Here is a 16,263-nt window from a genome sequence, read left to right as displayed (position 1 = left end):
TTGGGAGGGTAGAGAAGCCTTGGGTGAAGGGGTTAGTTGGGCTCAACATTGTAGTTGAGAAAATTTACCTCATGATGCAGAGTTGTTCTTCTTTCATGGAGTATGGGCTCCATTGAAGCCATATGCCTTTTGATTTTTCAGAGGTATAAGTGTATGTGTAAGAAGGAAGAGATTTTATAATAGCCTTGAGAGGCAAAAAATGCAATTAAAATTTGATTTGTCTGATATAGATGTGGCATTCTCCTCTTTGAAGAGTCCACCTTCACCCAATGTAATTATGATTTTAATGGTGAATCAATGTGCAAGCCATGGAAGGGATTTGTTATGTGTTGTGTTTTGCATTATCATGCATTAGAAAATGTTGTGTGTGTATCTGATTTGGGCTTTGTTTCCCCTGCTCGATGGGTGGCTTCTTAGAAGCCTAGGATGGGAGGTGAGCCTCCAAGGTTCTTGATTTTGTGTTCTTTTGCAAGTTTGTGAGGATGGGATCTATGAAGGAGTTAGGGTTTCCTCCTTAACATTGTCAAAGAATCAAGAGTTATGTAATTTTGTGGGCACTTGAAGGAATTGATCCTTCCCCGTGTTTTGTATATTCTTTGTAAGAGTTGAACCCTCTACCTATGTTCCTTGTGTAATGCATTTGAAATGGAGAAACCTTCACCTTATTCATTGTTTTTATGCATGGTTACATGGTGGAGGTCCCTATGAAATTTTATTTTTGTTTCATTAATATGTCTCACATGCATTAATATTAGAAATTGGATTAGCATTGTAGGTATAGAGAAATTTTGTAAGGAATCTTTCGAATGAGTAAATCTAATGCACTAAATGTTAATATAAAGAGTTTAAGAGTAGGATTGAATTATGTCTACTGACTTAATGAAATATTGGGAGGAACATTGTATACATTCAAGTTGAGCTAGTAAGTGTTGTAATCATGTAGTTTTTTTTTATTAAAAAAAAATCTATTCATACTCTTATTTTAGTATTGAAGAAATGATCTACTTGAGTCCAAAATTGATCATTTTCAAAGTTTCATAAGTCTTGAATTTATTGTTTGCAAGTGAGTAGAAAGTTATGATTATTAAAGTTAATTTTTAAATAAAACTATAGACTTCAATGGAACCTCCTATTGATAAATTAATAAGAGTATTAGCATTAATGTCTCCTTCTCAACACTAAGCAAGAATTATTTCTCAAGTTTGCATGAACAAACAAATCTAGAAGCATATATTTGTTCTCTAGATTTTTTATGGAGAACTAAAAAAATTAGAATTAGTCCCTTCCCTATTATAGTCCATTATAATATTCACAAGGAATATCCTCAATAGATTTTCCCCACAAAAGTCAAAAAATATAATATAATATAATATTCTTTGAATAATAACCTAAACAAGTAAAACATGACTAGGACACATAAAGGTAAGGACATGGATAAAAGATCAATAGAGAGACCCTTAATATCTCATGACTATACCTAAGTCACTATCATAGAATATATTATAATATAAGTCCTTTGTTGCTCCTATCCATGTGAAAAGACCCAATCAATAAAATATGTATGAAAAGGTGCCCATATGTTGAAAGTTAGTTTCTAGTAGAGAATTGACGACTCTATCATTAGAAGAAAAGGATCTATTAAAGGTGGCATTCAAAAAAAAAAATTATATGTGTCAAACTAGGAAGGGACCCCTTTGGATCGATGGTCCCTTCCACTCTCCATGATTCTTAATGCACTACACCATACCCCTCACAAGTCACAAGGCAACCAATCAAATAGGAGAGAGTAGCCTTGGTTAGCACTCAATCATTGTGCTTGGATAAAGGTGCTCATATTAAGTGCTTAGGATAAAGAGAGGCCTATTTGGCATTAGGTAGACATAAGCATGTAGGATATGGTGAAGGAGGGCCATGTGAACCTAGGAAGGGAGAAGACATTGGATATGGGGGCACGTGAGTGAAATAGGATGTAAGGGGCTAGAAATGGGTGGTGTTAAACATGTCAGATAGATTTTATTGTTAGTAATAGTAAACAAAAATTAGGTAAAAATTTAGTGTTAGGAAATATATGTAAAAATGGGTTAGTAATAGATCATTAAATATGTTGGTAAAGAGTAGTTATATTAAGGTATTTGGTTAGTGGTTTAGGGGATTTATTATAAATTTATAATTAATTCTTTTATTACTATTTGTAGTTAAAGTAGCTTAAGTATGTTAAGATTTATTATATATAAGATGTATAATATTTTATAATTATTTTACTTCAAAATTTAAAATTAGTGAGCTTAGTATATTATAGGCAACGTATAATATGGTATGTATGTGCATAGAAGTTTAGAAGCTATTGAGGATTTATTTTATTTTAGTTATTTATTTATTTATTTTTATCATTCTTTATGGAAATTTGAATTATGTGTTCCATATTCAAATCTTAATGATATTAGAATAAAAGAAAACCCATGATGATACCAATCCAAATGGATTCAACATTGTTCCTCTTATTAATCGAGTGCCCATAGGGTATTGTCACTATGACTTAAAATTTATCCTTAGGATATTATCTTGGAATACAAGATTCCATGATATTAGGTTATATACTATCTCACCTATACCATTTTGATCAATGTAGAATATTGCGAGGAACTCGAATCATATTAGAAAGTGCTTCCACAATCTAACGAGCTGAATACACCATCACCATTATCGAATTTGGATGCAATTGTTATATCAATTCAACTTAGGCCTATTGAGTCCTATTAAGTGGTGTTGTGATCCCATCCAAAGTTGTGTAGGCCCTTGTGGTAACTTTATTACCAAAATGGGATCTGACCAAGTTTGTGTTGCTAAGCATGTTAGTGCTAGAATTACTTTGCCAAGTAAGGCATGTGGAATCATGTATTAGTTTTAACCTAACCAACAAGGCATCACCTTCAAATTGGATAATTCTATTAAGGTGTCAAGTTAGAACTAATATACTAAATTGGTATGACCATTTGAAAATATATCTATTAACATTTTTATCCATAAGCCTTAACTATAACTAGCTTGTGAGAGACAACCTATTTAAATAAATAAATAATTTGTGATTGTTTTTTGCCCTAGTAATTTTGGGCATGACACTAATTTGGCTATTATTTGTCTCAATGTATCCAATATTGCATTATCAACATTTCCTCTACCTCAAACAATCTTTATAAATTAGGTTCCTACAAGATTGCAACCCTCTACAAGTTGTAGGGAAAATCCTCAAATTTGCTACACCACAATGAAATTCACTTAGGGTTCTATACAATCCAATCTCCACAAGGATAAACCTTAGGCTCTAATACCACCTAATGCAAAGAGGGACTAAATTACTAGGGCCAAGGGCGCACCTAGCTATCCAAACCACCTTGTAGAGTTAACACAATAGAATCAAACAACAAAGAAAAACACCAAGTAGAGAGAGAACAAAATAATTTATTGATTCATCAAGTAATTAGCATACATACCCAATTGTAAGGCATTTTGGGTTACAACCAAATACAAAATACAACTTCTAGATCCACAATTCAACTTCAAATTTTCAATTCCAAACACATATGCCTTCCACCTTTGAAACCCTCTAAGTTCTACTGTTAACCTAAGCCTAAGAACTCTATTTATACTTGGAAAAATATCTTATAGAAGATTCTAGAACATTACATAATAGAAAGGTTGACCCCAAAATGGTCAACACTCATCTTGAAATAAGATCCTATCATTAAATTCATGATCAAAATCAAATACACAAGTCATCTCCCACTAAGAACCAAAACATAGACAACTCAACTAAAGAAGGAACTAAGAATTAGCAAATAATATGCTTACTTAGCACATAATGGATAACTTAGCACACACTAGATAACTCAGCACACACACACTAGATAACTTAGCACACACTAGATAAATTGACACATACTAAATAACTCAACATACACTAGATAACTCAACACATAGTGGATTACTAGGCATCAACTAGAACTTGGTAGCAACTAGAAACTGGAACTCGGCAGCACTTGATAGGATAAACAAAAAGTGCAGGATTACAAGGGAACCTAGGATGTCCCTACATCATCTTCACTTCAAAATAATCTTATACCAACAATCTCCCTCTTTGTCATTGATGGAAAACCAATGCCAACAACAATATAAAAAAGAAATAAATATTTGAGATTTTTCCCTTTATCAATTTAGTATATGTCCTTCCTCTATGTAGGGTAATGTGAGTTTTGTCAAGTTCCTATTACTATTTACTAATCCTTCTCCTTCTAACTTATATCTCCCTCAATACTTTCTCCCTCTTACTAGGTAGATGTATTTATTTTATCTCCCTTAATAAGGCATATATCTCCCTCTTTGACAATAATGCCAAAGACTTGTCATCTCTGCATGTAGATATAATCAATTTTGAATTCTACCTCTATCACCTTACATGTGATTTTAGATCTTCTAATTTAGCTCCATCATTACTTTAGGTAGATGCTAAAGTAATCTCCATTGCATCAAGTTGTAAGATATGTCATTCATCTTAGTTGATGCAGGGCACTACTCATGCTTCTTAAGTAGCTTTGGATAGGGGTATCACCCCTACTTTATCTCTTAGATACTCATGAACATCCTTAGGTAATGCTTTTGTGAAGATGTTAGCTATCTTCTCTTTTGTATTCTCATGTTCCATCCTCGCTTCTTTGTCTTGAACTAACTCTCTCAACTAATGATACTTGATTGAAATGTGCTTAGTCTTTGTGCGCATCACAGGGTTCTTTGATATATTTATAACACTTTTATTATCACAATAAAGTACCACAAGTCCAGTGATTTCCTCCTTTATACCTTTGAGTAGTTATTTGATCCATACAATGTTTGTACAATTTATTGCAATGGCCACATATTCAACTTTAGTAGTAGATTGAAATATATAATTTTGTTTGTTCTTGGTCTAGGTGACCAACCTCTTTCCTAACAAAAATGCTCCTCCACTTGTGTTCTTTCTATCATCAATGTTTCTAGCCCAATCAGCATTAGTGTAGGCTCTCAACTCAATTTTTTTTTTTTTAATAGTATAAACCATAGTCTTATGTTCCTTTTAGATATCTCATTATTCTCTTAACAACCATCAAATGATTCTCCTTGGGATTAGTAGAGAATCTTGCAAAAATCCCAACAAATAATGCAATGTTAAGTCTACTATGTACTACTATAGAAATTTTCCAATTATAGACCTGTACAATGTTTGATTCACATTAGCTTAATCATCATTCTTTGACAACTTGTGTCCTATCACTGTAGGTGTGCTAACTAGTTTGAAATCATTGAATCCAAAAGTTTTTAAATATAGACTAAGTGATGAATATACCATATTTCATCTAATATACTTGTAAACCAACAAAGAACTTGATCTCTCCAAGCATAGACTAGTTGGTTAGCTTAATACCTTAGTAAAAAAGGATTGGACTTATTTAATAGTGACTCCATGATTAGATAGAATCATGTGTTTTCCTAAAAATAATATACTAACTTCATTTTATTTTGTCAACCTAGGAGCATAAGCTCGAGAGGGTGGCTGCAAAGTATATGCTCTAATTCCTCCTTAGGTCATTACAACTAAACAAAAATGGAATTTTGAAGGAGACTTAAGCTAGGAAATGAAATGACATCTTATCTTAGAGCTTAAAGTAATGCTACAAACAGTAAATCTATCTATGCACCTATGCTATAGGAATAGTTCACTAATTCTATTATCAATGGCTACAAGAATAGAAGAATTCTACCTTGCAAAGAAACAAACAAGGAAATAAAATTTATTCTAATAGAGAAGTTTACTCACCAAGTGGGCCCCTTGGATGAGTGAATAGAAAAGACAATCAAGACTAGAGATGTAAACTCAAACTTTCTATTCTATCCATTCATGGTAAGAGATTACATCTTATTAGAAACAAGATTACATGTTATTGTTATGAAAATCAATCTATTCTATATTTCTCTTCCAAAAACTTCTTTTAAGGCTACACTGGACATTATTTAAAAGGAAACTACAACAACTTCCTAACTTTGCAATCACTCCATCAATGAGGACTAATTAAAAATTTATAAAATTTGCAATAGAAATATCATTAACCATGATTAACTCCTCCAAGAATTTAGTAGGTTAAGGAAGCTATATTCATGCACTACCATAATAGAAAGCACACAATAATCTACTCATTGTGGTGATTCAGTAATCTAGTTGGCTTTGACTTAGCGTTGAAGTGTTGACTTTGAATATGCATGGCAAGTATCTACAAAATATTGAATGCATACAAATTCCACGTACACATATTCATTTCATCATCAATGTTAGAAAAGGTATAATATTCAAACTATCACTCTTTACAAATCCTATGGTTGTAGGAAGGAATCTACCCAAACATAGCATGGATGAGGAAACATTTATTAGCATGTAACATGTCTTCATTATACAATAGAAGTCCATAGATTAAGAAAATATAGCATATCTAAACTATCTATTCTTCAACTTCATGTCTTGACATATAGATAACATATTCATAGAAACATAAGTCCATTTGCTTAAAACCATAGCCATAAAATTTTCTACATGGTAATTGTCTAAAAGAAAGATAAAAAGGATCTCAAAATAATGGCCTTTTAGAGGCTCATCATACACATCTCAAATTCTTTCTTCATTTTATTTTAAAATGCCTTACATAATCCAACTTGACCTCCAAAGATGATATCATCAACAAAAAATTTAGCTAGTAAAATACCTTTACCTCCTTTTGTATTTAGGTATAGATTTTTGTTATCATTAGTGCTCTCAAATCCAATCTTCACAAGATAGTTGTGAAGCCTTTCATGCCATGCTCTTGGGGTTTGCTTTAAACCATATAAAACTTTGTGCAGTCTATATACCATGTTCTTTTTGTTAGCATCAACAAATCCTTCTAGATATTCTATGTAAACATCTTCTTCTAATATATCATTCAGGTATACTAACTTCACATCCATCTGACAAACTTTGAAACCTTTGTATGTAGATTAAGCAAGTAGAGTTCTTACTCCTTCCAATCTTCCAACAGGGGAAAATGTTTCTCCATAGTCTATCCCTTCTTCTTGTGCATACACCTTTCAAACTAATCTTCCCTTCTTCCTTTTGATTTCACCATTTTCATCTAACTTGTTTCTATACAGTCACTTAGTTCCACTCACATTCTTGTCCTCTAGTCTAGGAACTAGAGTCAATGTCTTGTTCTTCTTAGTCTGCTCAATCTCTTTTTTCATGGCTTTACTCCAGTACACATTTTCTAAGGCATCTTTCACTTTCTTATATTCATGCATGCTCAGAAAACATGTTCCTTGTCATTGGTCTAGCATCTTTGTCTCCAATAATTATTTTGCAAGGTGATGTCTTTTGACATACTTTGACAATATTGTTTTTACTCTACTTTCCTCATTAGGTCTATCAACTTTTGAATCACTATGTACTTCTCTATAAGTTAATTCAATATCTCTTTTATGTACACTAATCTCAAAATCAAAATGTGCCTTAGCTTCTATCTACAACTTGGTTCCTGCCTGCATACATCTCAATTCCTGAGTGCAACTGGGAATTCATTGTATGTCACTCGGTAGTCACTAAAACATGTTGTTGATTTGCAACTTGGTTTATAAAATCTTCATAGTAGGCATAACTACATAAAATTATAAAAAATATTTGTATTCCTCTAGTTCCTTAATAGGTTTAGCCTCGTGTACCTTTGTATATTCATCAAACTTCGCATTTGTACTTTCTATAACTTTGTTAGTGTTAGTATTTAAAAACTTATAAGCTTTACTTCTTATGGAATAGCCAAAGAATATACCTTCTTCACTTTTAACATATAATTTACCATTCCTAAAATCCTTAAGAATGTGGCACTTGCTTCCAAATACCTTCAAATATTTTACAATGGGTGAGTATCCATACCATAATTCAAAAGGTGTTAAATGAGTACCTTTCTTAACTTGCACATGGTTCAAGGAATAGACAATTCTACTTACAATCTCTTTCCAGTATTTCAAAGTAATATTCTTCTCCACCATGAGTGTCCTAGAAAATTCCATTATAAATATGTTCCTCCTTTTAGAGATTCCATTTTGTGGAGGGTTCCTAGGTGCAAATGTTTGTTTTTTTATTCCTTTATCATTATAGAACATCTCAAATTCATTTTATGTAAATTATCCACCTTTGTTAGATCTTAGACATTTTAGGTTTTTGCATGTCTCCTTCTCAACTCTAGCTAAATACTACTTAAGATTTTGGAAAGCATCAAATTTCTATTTCAGAAACATCCTATAATAATCATCAACAAATAGGATCATTCACTTGTTACCCTTATAGTGTTTCACATTAATTGGTCCACACAAGTTAGTATGAAAAATTTCAATAATTTATATAGAGGTGTGAGTCTTACTTTTAAAACTAGATTACCTCTAGTTGGATCACCTTTCCCAATTAGTTTCCCATCAATATCATGGATCTTAGCTATTTTGTTCTCAAACTCAACCTTGCAACCTAAACTATTTAGTTGTGACACACTCAAAAAATTATAGTTAAGTCCTTCAACCTAATAAGCAATGTCACACAATATCTTTTATGTGAGTTTGTAAATCCTTTTCCTTTTATTAGATAGGGTATATCATTAGCAAACCTTACACTATTTCCATCATAATAATTTAGGGTAATGAACTTACTTTTATATCCAGTCATATAATGTGAACACTTATTATCAATTATATATCTATCACTCTTGTTCAATAAGATGCCATTGTAGTTGCCTCATCCTCATCAGATTCATCCTTCATTACAAGATACACCACTTCATCATCATGGTCATTAGATCCATCTCCAATTTCCTCTTCTACAATATAGCAAGACTTCTTGCCTTTGTCTTTTTAATCTTTGTTGTCCTCATCTCTTTTACTTTTGTATTTATCTCCACTTTTATTGTTCTTCTTATTTGGACATCTAGTAGAAATATGACTAACCTCAATGCAATTAAAACACATGATAGGTAACTTACCTTTAAATTTATCTTTGTCTTTATGAAATCTCCTTGCTAGTAGTGATTCAAGTTGTTCTACATCTTCCTTGTCTATTTCACTATCACTAGAAAGATATTTGATCTTTTTCTTCTTCTTTTTAGGTTCTTTTAATAATAGTTTATCTTTCAAATTAGATTCAACATTATCAGATTTGAAGTTATCAAAATTAGAGAGCTCAAAGGTAGTGAGCCTACCTATCAAACCTTCCAGAGTCAGATTAGAACCTAAGATACATCTTAATTCTTATATGGAAAAAAATCTAAAAGCATAGATGGGAAGTAGTGTTCTCAATACTTTTCTTAATATAGTATCATCATCTATCATACTAGTAGCTCCTCTTATAGCATTCATGCTCATCAAAATTATCTCTAAGACTTTTAGATTTGGCTCTTAAAACATTTTCATCTAATCCATAAATGGTGTGAAGTGCATCCCACATCTTCTTTGCACTATCACAACCCTTGATGTCATTGAACTCAGCATAACTTAGGGAAAAGGAAATCTGCAACATTTCCTAATTGTGTTCTTTCTTCTTTTTTAGATCATTAGTAGTTAGGGCTCTTGTGGGATTGACATGCTCAGTGGAGATGGTAGATTGTGCATGGTCTTGTAAGGTCCCTCCTCGCATGTACTTATTAAATATGAATCCTCTATTGAAATTATTATAGGAGATTGAATCAGATATGAAGTAATGTGTTATGTTGTGAATGTCCTATTAAAATTGAGAGTAGTTGATACATCCATGTTTTAATACTCACTGATTCAAGAACTACTACATTATCTTGACTATTTAAACATTAAAATTTCACTAACAATGATACGAGGTGTTTTAATCTAATGATGATGATGTTGAGTATGGTACCTTGATGATTAAGTTATATGCATTTACATAGTTTAGTATTCCTTAGTTGGAGATGTTTATGATGTTAGGTATATGCATGCTTAACAATGGTTATTCAAGTATTTTAATTTGAATTAATGAATAAGTTATGTTTTATTGATTATGTAATTTTTGATGATTAAATGTGAGTAGAAATGACTTAAACAGTATATTATCTAGATAAGTTTTGAATATATGCATGTGATGTTCTTGAGCTACTGATGTGTGCAATGAGTGTGCAAGATATTTTAGCTAGAAAATCTAACTAAGAAATAAAACTAAACCCTATGTACCATTGTGGAAACTAGGGTTGAATCTAACAAAAGATATAGACCCCATTGTTTGTATTTTATTTGTATTGCGAGTTGAATGAATGTATCATTCTATAATCAATAAGTGTTAATGTTTGTAATAGTGATTTTATAGTGTCACTTGACACTCATGATTTGTATATGCATTCCAGAATGATAGTTAGAGTTAACCGAGTAACCTTAAGATATAATTCAAACTAAGTTAGTGCCCTTTTTACTAATCAGTTAGTAATGAAGATTAATTACCTTAATCAAGATTAGTGAGTAATCTACATTTTGAAGTTTGTTAGGGATTCCTAAAATTTCCTAGCTTTTGATAGGTCCGTAATTAATCCTAAAGGACAAAAATCATGAAATCTAAGTACCTAAGGGGTATGGGTATGGGTTGGGGGCATTTTCAACCCCCTAGCCCCTTTTGCTGACTTTTATGGTCACTCAAAAACACCATTTTTTCTTTATTGCAAAAATTGAGTGTTTCATCATGAGTTGGATAACTCTAACTCCACCTTGAGGTTAACCTTATGTCTAGTTGAGTCAGAAGCATCTAGAACTTTTAGGCAAGTGGAAAAGTTATTTCTTTTTAGAGGTGGTTGAGTTTATGATCTTATTTAGAGGCAAATTTGAGAGGGTTTGAGTGTTCACCCAACCTCTAGTTTTAGAGTGCAATTCAGGATTGAAGGAGAAAGAGAAGGAAAAAAATGCTCATCTCAAATTGTTCAATTGCCATAACCCAATTTTGAAGGTAGGAATCCCTCAGTTCATGTTGTTCATGTTTTATTTCATGCTTAAGTTAGTTTGTTTGCATATGTATGTTCATGTGTGTGTTGAGTATGTTTGGGAGGGATTGAAATAGGTTTTCTTAAATATTTTTTCTTTGTTTTGTTGTTTTGAATTTCGAAGGGATTGTATGGGTTGTATCAAAATTACTCACCCTCAGATAGGGTAGAAGTGGCCATGTATAGGAGGAGGTTTTTAGTTGGACTCTGACAATATAGAGTCTCTTCTTAGGATGAGAAGAGGGAGAGAGGGTAGGGTGTTATGGGCTCCTACTCGCCAACACAAACTACATTTTGAATTTTGGAATGAAAGAATTGAAGAATGGAAGTTCTTGATTTTTTAGCCCTAAAAGGGAACCTATTGTGGTGTTGTGTCTAACATCTCCTGTTGGAAAAATCCACCTTCTCCCTAGTCTGGTTCAATGTCAAACCTATTGTGCAAACTAGGATGGGAGTGAATTTTTGATTTTGGCTTCATGTTATGTTTGGTTGTTACCTAATTAGTTTTCATTCTCTCCATGATCACCGTGATGTGTTGCAGAAATTGCTAATGGTTTCTCCTATTGTGGAGCCAGGAAGGAAATTCAGAATTTTTATCAAAATTCAGTTATGTTGGGAGATATCTCCTCAGGATTGAAATCCTATGTAAAAATTTTATTGTTAACTTATTGTGGAAATGGTGACGATGTCGAGTTTTCTTCCTGGTTCTTTCTCGGCAGAGCCTTTGAATTAGGTGGTTCAATAGAAAAAGAAAATTGAGTAAAATTTCTTGCATATGAGTCTTATAGTTTTTTCAGTTTTTGCATATGTTACTTTAAAAAAAAATCAAATGTGATGATGTCTTATCTTACTACAGCATTATTATGTTTCAAAATCGTATTCATTTGATTGATAACATGGTGATATATATTAAGTTATGCAATTTAATTTAAATTATGTTAAGAAAATTTGCATTTGATTGGTACATAAATTTTGTAATTATACATGAGTATGAGGAAGTTAAGTAATTCTATTCAAATACTTATGTATTACATTTAATCCTATTATCACTTTTTTTTTAAAAATTGTTGGTGTGTTTTTGCCCTATATTTTGGGCATGAAAAGTCTCCAAGATCTCTTAGGTGTAGTTTCATCAAACTTTTCCATACAGGGAAGTTTTTCTTGTGAGGCTTAGGTACCTCTATTTTTGACATCTTGATCTTTTGCTTCTAGTACCTTGAAACTAGTCCTCTTAAGCAATATGGCACTCTTATACCAATTGTTGGAATTTTTTAGAATAACTAAGAGGGAGGTGAATTATTTATCTAAGGTCCATATGTGCAAATAAAACTTTTCAATGTTTAGTAGACCCATATCCATAAAACTTTATTATGCATGAATCCATTAGATCATACAACTCTTAAACTTTGTAGGTTACTTTCCTAGGTCAAAACAACTTTGTAAAAATGTAAACATGAAACTTAACAAATTCAATAACACATTTGACACAAGGATTTTATGTGAAAACCCAATTTGGAAAAAACCACCAATAACATGCAACTAATTCTCACTCTTTTGAAGTGATTCCCTATGAAAGGCTAACCCTATTAAAGTTTACAATACACATTGTTAAATGTAACCTAGTTAGAAGATTTCAATCACCCTATTAGGAGTGAGCCTTGTTAGAGGAATTTATATTATTCACTTGGAATGTCACCCAGTTAAAGGATTTACAAAATGATTGTTAGGTCAAACTTGATCCAAAGGATTTATCCTAGACTAATATAATTATTAGAATGTAACAATAAGGGTTGATCTAATAACAATTTACAACTCACTTGTAGATTACAAATCTTTGCTTCAGTCCTCCATTCTACTTGGAATTAACACTATTTAGCTCTAATATATTTCTCACCCTTCAAGCATACATACTCTTAAGTCTTCTTTCTTTGAATGCCCATTGTAGTCTCTTCTATTTGGCCACTGAATGAAGAAATACCCTAGGCTCCTTGTATTCCTTAGGTTTTCACACATGACAACCTTTGCTTGTAACTAGCTCTCTCTATAAATAGAGATTTAAGATCTTTTGTCACTTAACCACAATGGTCCATTTTAGGGTTAGGTAGGATTAAGTACGATTTAATGAATCTACCCACTTTTTCTATTTTTTTTCCTCGAGAAACTTCTTCATCAATCTTTCTTGAATTTGTCACAAAATAATTTACCTTAAATTCTATGCCACTAGCTCATCATATTTATCTTCCACATGCTTCACACAATTCAAGGAAACAAAATAGTTAGCTCAGATTTGTCAAATCTTTGATTTAACATGAATATTAGTACTCAGCATCAATATTATGCCACTCATTTTTCACATTTTTCTTTTGCTCAGCTTACACTAGTTTACTCGGTGAACACTAAAGTTTATTGATGCTCGGCATCAACTAAACTTTACTTGGTACATACCAACAATCACTTAGCTTGCACTAATTTTTATCTTTTCTTAGCAAGGTTTATTTTTCACTTAGCATCCATGGATTTCTACTTGGCTTGCACTGACTGCATGGCAAGGCTTGGAAGACACTTTTCATACTTGATCTTCTTCCAAACTTATCTTGAGTAGTCTTTAATTCCATACTTTAAGTAGATAAATAATTCACTATTGTATCAATATCTTACTTGGTCTTAGTACTTCTTTTACATACAAAATAACTCAACCTTTCTCTTCGTGCTACTGTTATCTCCTCTTCTCAAATCCTCTTCATCCAAGAACTAAATGATAGCTTCAAACCAAAAAATAATTGTCTCGCCAGTAGGTAGCAAGTTTGACATCACTGATAAAATAATGATTGTTCCATTAAAGGTTCTTCACTTCAAAAGAATCTTATATCAATAAGAAGTATGTTCCCTATACATGCCAACACCCTTGACACTTTAGAGGCCAAGCAGTCAAGGATCACAAATATAGAGGTAGATGGTGAAGGGAAGGAAACAAGTGCAAATTATAAGATTAGTTTAACACCTCATATTAAGGAATGAAAAGAATCAAATGAATTTTTATTAAGTGCAGCTATTGTTATTCTCGAACACAAATACATAAGCAAGATCAAGTGGTGACACCCCTTTATTTTGAAAGTGATGCACCAATCATCAACTAGCTTGTAAATATAGTTGGTCAAGTGAATACTAGAAGTATGGAGTCAAATGAGAAGCTAATGGATTAGTCCTCTCAAATATTTGAAACTAAGGTTGTGGAAAAAGTTTCCATAACCATTGTTGAGTAGGAAGTGCAACTACAAGAGAAAGTACATATTATGATTGAGCTAATATAGAAGGTACAAAATTTGTACACAATTTTTTTAGATATGTCAAGATTCATTAACAAAATTTAAGCATAAATAAATCAAATTTATGCTAAGATAAAGAGACTCAATAGTATTATTTATGAGTCAACAAGATTAAGCATTGATCACTACAATAATCTGCTAAATGGTCAAGGCACAGTGGTCAAGCTTGAAGTAGCTAATAGTACTATGATATCCAAATTGATCTCTATTCAAGCAATGATGATACCTCATTTGGATGTCATGCTCATCACATTGAAAATAGCCCAAAATCATATCGTGGAAGATCATAATGTTTCAATGGTTGATAGTTTAATTGATTTGGTTACAAGATTACAATTTCATATTAGAATTTTGGAGGCAAAGATAACTAAATGGGATCATGCATTATCCATTATTACCAAAGTTCATAAGGAGTTCATTAAAAAAATGGATTGCTTCCACCCATTCCACCCCAGTAGTAGTGACATCAATGTTCAAAAACAAGGGGAAATGATATGCGATGAAAAAGGGAGAAATAGATAATTGAATAAAGGTGAAATAGATTTTTTATTCATAAGAATTAGGAGGAGAGCTCATTTATCAGATTATATTATAATGATGTAAATATGATAAATTTTTTTTCTACTAATGTTAAAGAGGGAGATTATTGACCATGTATCTCTAACCATTTTTGTATATTAGTGTCAATCATTTATTCATTTACAAGGAAGAGTTAGACAGTCATCATTGTGACCAAAATACTTTATATAGGTTGAGTCATGCACATAAGTAGGTATGTATTGAGCTCTATAGGAGCCAAGTAAGTGTATAGTCACTAAGTATTTCAATATGAGTTGAGCTCATTAGTGACTAAGAAATTATCAAGTATATAAGTGTTGAGTTACATAGTGAGCATTGAGCATAATACATATCAAGCATCAGAAGAGTAATATAGGTCAAGCAATATCAATGTCAAGCATCAAGAAGTAGTAAAGACCGGGTAGTGGAGAGTTTACACAAAATTTAGGAATGGAACAAAGTTTGAGGTAAAATTATTATCAGTATGACTTGGAAGGAACATTTGAATTTTGTAGAGGTTTTTATAGAACATTTAATACATCTAGAGGTTGTTATAGAATATTTACACGTTGTGGATCACATATCCCTATGTTTTGCAATCAACAATTTAGATTGTGAGGGTATTATGGAAGAATCTAGAAAACTCTTTAGGAAACTCTTTAAATAGTGATGATATTAACCTAGATCATAGTCTGAGAAATGCATGTGTGAGTAAGAGAAAGGGAAAGAATGGAGAAGTGTATACATGTGATCAAGAAGTAAAGTGAAGGATTGAGATCAAAAGTTAGTGAAGGCTTCTATTATGATCTAACAGAGCAAGTAACCTATTCATATTAGTGAAGTGAAATAGAAAGACAAGTAATATCATATCAAAGGAGAGGATCAATTAGCAAGGAGAAGACTCAAAATCAGCTTATAGAGAAAATTTAGAGTCAAATACTCAATCAATTTTAAACTACTTGAATCGAGGTAAATCTTTTAACAGAGTGGTCTTAAAAAATCTTTATAGATCTCCTAACAAAGTCCTTACTTTTTTGTAACTGTTAAATCCTCTAACAAGGTGAGACCTTGTAGTCTCTTAAGCGTTTAATATGGTAAACCCCTTATAGGGTAGATCATATCTTATTATCAAACATTGTAACCTTAATTGGTTAACTTTATTACTACAATAATGAAGATTTGTGGGTGTCATCCCAACCCCAGTTTTACCTTCACCTTGGAGGGTTTCTGGGTAACAAATATTTTTTATGTGTTTCATTTTTATGCATGTGATTGATCATATTTATATGATATAGCAAATTTACATTATA

The sequence above is a fragment of the Cupressus sempervirens genome, chromosome 2 (assembly GCF_028749045.1).
Source record: "Cupressus sempervirens isolate cs-2001-9-10 chromosome 2, ASM2874904v1, whole genome shotgun sequence".
In the NCBI taxonomy this organism is placed as follows: Eukaryota; Viridiplantae; Streptophyta; class Pinopsida; order Cupressales; family Cupressaceae; genus Cupressus; species Cupressus sempervirens.
Note: the sequence above shows the minus strand (reverse complement) of the source record.